This window comes from Dendroctonus ponderosae, unplaced genomic scaffold, assembly GCF_020466585.1.
Source record: "Dendroctonus ponderosae isolate FM_Combo_2020 unplaced genomic scaffold, Dpon_F_20191213v2 Dpon_F_20191213_1, whole genome shotgun sequence".
NCBI lineage: Eukaryota > Metazoa > Arthropoda > Insecta > Coleoptera > Curculionidae > Dendroctonus > Dendroctonus ponderosae.
The window spans coordinates 30,285,549-30,291,030 of record NW_026017110.1 but is presented as its reverse complement, the minus strand read 5'-3'; the positions used below and the strand labels follow the sequence as shown (position 1 = coordinate 30,291,030).

Here is a 5,482-nt window from a genome sequence, read left to right as displayed (position 1 = left end):
ACCTCGTATATTATTTTCACTAACGTTGGCACTTGCCGATGTTACTGCTTCTGTCTGCCTTTCAGTTAAAGAAGGATTTCGACGCAAAAAGCTCTTGTACCACCCGTCTCCTGGGAAATTATTTTTAAAGGGCGTTGGGCTAGGATGCTTGTCAAGAAAATTTTTAACACTTGTTTGAATGTCTTCCTTTCTTTGAGGAAAACCTTTTTTCACGGAATCTGATGCCCATTTGACTGAGGTGGAGGTTCGTGAGATATTTTGGAGAATTTTGCACTTTTCCTGAATTGTAAGGTTGATCTAGGAATATTATATTTTTTGGCCACGGCCTTCTTGCTGGCACCATTTTCAATTTCTTCTAAGGCTATTTTAAGAACTTCTTCTGAATATTTTTTCTGGTAGGGCTCTGAGTTTACTACCTTCGGCATTATTCTGTAAAACATTGATTTATTGGCACATATTACACACAATGATTGGCACCGGGCCAACAACTGTCTAGGTCACAAACAAACTTTTTTTTCAGTCATTTCAAGTCATTTTTTGTTTAAAATTTTACATTGATGGCTTTCAACAAGATTGCGCTTTTTAATAAAAATATAACCAAAACCCAGTCATTGACCCCATGGGCCAATCACAATTCTTTTCTATTTTATAAAAGTCAGTTATTGGCACCAAAGAAATTACACCTTCCCGCTTATTTTATCTAGGGTTTTATGTTTATAAAGCCTTCTTTTGCCTCTACCATCAATAGAAATAAATATAATCGTGAATAATCCCGCTCGGAACAATATCTAAATGCTACCAAACTCCTATCGATCCTTAGCAAATTGTGAAAAACTCACCTGATCTTACGAGACCCAACGACACACAGCTCTTTGAACTGACATTAACAAAACTCAATTATATGTTAGGTTGCAGTTTTAACGGTTACTATAGCGACAATGATGTCAGATATTAAAAAAATTATTGTGATGTCAATCGATGTTGTAGAGGCCCTAAATTTAATTATTTTATGAAGAATGTGCCAATAACTCTCGGGGTGCCAACAACTGTAGCGTTTACCCTATGTGGTCAGACCATCTGGTTGGCGGTATTCCCCTATTTCTGTTCGCGTCTTCTCTGGGTTTGCACTCTATTATGACTTCGGTTTTATGGATTTCGCGGTATCTGTACGTTTTTGTGAAAATTGGGGTTTTATCAGATAAGTTTATCTTGTGTCTGATTTGATAGGTGAATGTCAAAGGAATTTTATCGCAATAATAGATATCACGAAATTCTAAACAAAGGTTTCTAATTGCTTTTTGTTCTTCTGTATTGCAATGATTGCGTCTCAGATTTTTTAAATTTGCTTTTAACAAATTATCTTTAGAGATGTCAATTTCATCAGGCTCATTAATTTCCATTTTTTCAATGAAATTTAATTCGCTGGTGTTTAAAAGTTCTACTTCGAAAAGTTTGTTTATTGTTAGACATATGGCATTTTCAGAACTGTTAGTCATGGTGGTAGTTGCGAAGAATTTATTAATGTTTACTACCGCTTGGGGCATTTCAACTTGTTCACTAAATTTTAAATAGTTGACAAGGGCTGTACCATTCGGATATTTCACTGGTATTTTTACAATTTGTTTTGATCTTGCAGAAATTGTAATAGAATAGTTTTTGAAATTCCGGTTTGATTGATGTTCTGATTCGTAAATGACGGGAATTCTTGCGAAGGGAGTAATTAGTATTCTATCATTGACGTTTAATATAGCTTTTAATTCCGTTAATAAGTCAATACCAATTAATCCATAGTATTTATTACTGAAATTGAATACGTAGAATTTGTGTTTTAGATTTGTTTTGCAAATATTGAAGATTGGAATGAAAATTACTTGGTTGTGTCGAGATATCATGTGAGCTGTTTGAATTTGGAATTCTTCATTAAAAATAAATCGTTAATAGAATTTTTCAACGATTTCTTTTGATAGAAGGCTTTTAGAACTTCCAGTGTCAATTAGTAAGTTTGCGTTTATTTCGGGAATGTATATGTGAGGTAGATTAGCTGCAGTTAAATTGCAATTTATCAAGGTTTCTCGGGTGTTATAGGACGCATTGTAAAATTTTCATTCTCAGTGTTTTCATTGTTATCGTACCATTGAGATTGTGTAGAATCATGAAGATAAGATGCTTGTGTGGGCATTTGCAATGAACTAGTTCTGTTATTTCTTTCGAGTTCATCAAAATATGCTTGGTTGTCATAGTCTCTGTTTTCTTCATGATATGGGTCATAGTAATCTTCTATTTCATCTGGGTCAATGAAGGTTTCAGGGTTATTAAAATCAGCATAAACGTTTTGATATTCGGAAACTGATTATTAGGATCATGAAAATTCATTTCGTTACTTTCAACGTTTTGTTGATGGAATTCTGTAAAAGTTGGTTTTTGGAATTTAGATAAACCTGAGGAAGTATCCATTGGTTCGTCAAGTTTACCATGATTTTGTTTGGGCTGTTTCGGATATACAAAGCGATTTGGATTATTCATGAATGGGTTTCTGAATACTTGGCTTTGTCTTGGTGGAAAATTTGGTCTTTGATATGGTTGGGGTTGTCTTTGATGCACAAAGCGATTTGGATTATTCATGAATGGGTTTCTGAATACTTGGCTTTGTCTTGGTTGAAATAGTGGTGATCTGAATTGAAAGTTGGTGTTGAATGGCTTAGGGAAGTTGAAATTGTTGTGGTTTTGTTGTTTGAACGGGTTTGTAAGATTGGGTATTTGGTTATGTTGGTAGTTGATTGGTTTTGGTTGACTGAATTGAGTTGATGGTATCATTCTTTGGTTTGGTTTAAAACATTGTGTATTTAGGGCATTGGCACGATTTTTGCTATAGAGAAAGTTTTCTTCTTCTATAACGAGAGACATAGCTTGTTCTAAACTGTTTGGATCACGGAGTCGGACATTATTTTGTAATTGACCGGTTAATCCACAAATGAAAGTTTTTAATGATAGTTCTTCGTAATTTTGATTTTGATTCGTACTGTTCTTTCTTGTTCGGTTAATTTCAGAGAATCTAGTTTGGAAAAGATCAAAGAACGTGCATCTTGGCATCGCATACCAAAATTATACGGTGTTTCACCTTTAGAAGGTGTTAAAGCTATCAAATCCTGAACAAGGCAATCTAAATTACGTTGGTCACTAAAGCTTAATTGAAGGGTATTTTTAATGTCGTTCCAGGTATGAAGTTTATTAATTCTAGAACCTATTAAACTTAAAGCTCGACCTGTTAATTTCCCAATTATAGAGCGAACAATGAAACTATTATGTAGTTCCTCTCCTTCTCTATAAAACTTGAAATTAGACTAGTGCAATTATTAATAAAAATGGAAAGGGTATGTGGGTTTCCATCAAAAGTAGGAATTGCATCTACATAAAGACGTCGAAGTTGATAATTGATACCTACATTTTCAGGGTTTGCTTGATGATGCATTCTTAATTTGTTAGAATTGCGTTTCGTTTAAAAATTAGAAAGTTAAAATTGTTTGATTATATTCTCAAATTCTTCTTCGGAAGAGGACATGAAATGTTAGAATAAACGAGCAGAAATCACTTTTAACTTGTACTTACAGTGGAAGTATTGCGATTTTCATTCTTGAAGTTTTTCTTTTCTTGCGCCTTAGTTGCTAGTGCCAATAGGTTGTGGGCGATGTAGTCCCTTGGTCCCTGGTCTTCTTACTTCTAGTTGCCAATAGGTTGAGGGCGATGTAGTCCCTTGATCCCTGGTCTTCTTTATCTAAGAAACGTTCATTTCGGTCGAACACGTCCGCGAGCACGATTTCGGAATTTGCCAAATTAATCGTTAAAACGAAACTTTTCACGATTTTTGTTGAGCCGTTTTGACAAATCCTACCGACTGCGCCAATTTTATGCTTTGCCAAGCGCGAAGACTTTTTAAAAAAAACAATTTATTAGATTACGGACTTATTACAAAACTATGTTCGTACACGACAGTTAATTGAATAAAGACAATGTTCGCCGGTTGGCACTACTATATTGTACCGTGGATGAACTCTTTCTTCTGTTTCCAACTTTTATTCAACTCGGTATCACTTTAACTACGGAACAGGAACAAACTAACTTTAAAATTACCGTCAACTTCACAAACAATAACAATAACAGATATATATAGATTCCTTCAGGTAACCCAGATGGTTCTCGAAATCTCCAGAACAGGTGCGAAACTTCCCGCTTGTCAGTGTCATATTTGACTGTAAATGAGAATTATACTGAAATACCATGCATTTTGATCCCCCCATTCCAAACGTGAGTACCCCAGGCCATTTGCGTTACAATATTATTCTCCTATCTCTAATAAAGTTAACTCAGCATAGTGTCATGGGTGTGCTGATCTAGTAGTACTATACAGGGTCATCACTGTGTAGGAATATATAACTTGCGAGACATGTTGTGCAACCAACGCTCCTCGAATAAGGTCAAGAGGTCGAATGATGCAGTAGACGTTTCATTTGCCATTGATGAGTAGATGCTCAATTTGTGAGAATCGCCTTGACGTGGCAGGAGCGTTCTCACAGGACCGGGCCGAAAAAGATACATTCTAGTTGTCATGGATTATTGTACTAAATTATCTGAGTCTTATACCCTCCTCAAGTTAGAGGCTACCGCAGTAGCTACCATCAAATATTATAGACTATAATACGTCCAACTCAATGTTAATTTTGTGGAAACCGTTGGATCAGCGCCATCTACTGGCTTGAGTTGTTTTTTGGATTTGGTTTCCTATTATGTTGCAACACGACAAATTTCGGACAGAACAAAAGAATAAAAATCAACCTTTAATGAAAACTATTTAATTAATGCAACGATTTAAATAACAATTTAATAGAGAGAGAGAGAGAGAGAGAGAGAGAGAGAAAAGGTTTCCCTTGAGCGGGTATTTCGGGCGGTCGTGTGCAAAGCCCGAAGGCTGAGTTCGTTTGAGCGCCACTAGCTTCTGCAGCAAAGCTAGAACACTCAGCGATGGAATGCTGCCAAAATACCTACTCAATTCTTTTACCGTGATAGTACATAAACTGACTTGAATGATGATACAAAAAAAGGAAAATGGTGAGCTTAATAAAGAACAAGAAAACGTGGTTTGACGACTACAAACTACCGTCTGCTAACCGTTTGATCTGTAACCTACGTTAACTGATTAATCAAATGAAAATTTCCAAAAAAATACAAATCGATAATACACAGCCAATACATACCATGCCATACCATACCAGCAAAACCATACTCGCCCCAAACACCAGCAAGTCTCCGAAGTCTCATCCAGACCGTCCCTGGCTATCCCTCTAGGGAACCAGGAGGCGGCTGATGTCGCCGAACGGATGTTCAAGTAGCGGGCAGATCTACCACACAGCAGAATATGGCGGATTCGGAGGTCAAGGTGACGGTGATCGACTATGTTCGGCAATCTCTGGTACTCGATTGCCCTTCG

General features: G+C 36.3%; 1 long non-coding RNA gene across 1 annotated transcript; it reads right to left on the bottom strand.

Annotated features, from left to right (window-relative positions):
* Positions 1 to 377: 377 nt before the first annotated feature.
* On the bottom strand, positions 378 to 4,077 carry LOC125502553. Its single transcript, XR_007280319.1, has 2 exons — positions 840 to 4,077; positions 378 to 429 (listed from the first exon to the last, which is right to left on the bottom strand). It is a non-coding gene; the product is annotated as an uncharacterized LOC125502553 (long non-coding RNA).
* Between the last annotated feature and the right edge of the window lie 1,405 nt (positions 4,078 to 5,482).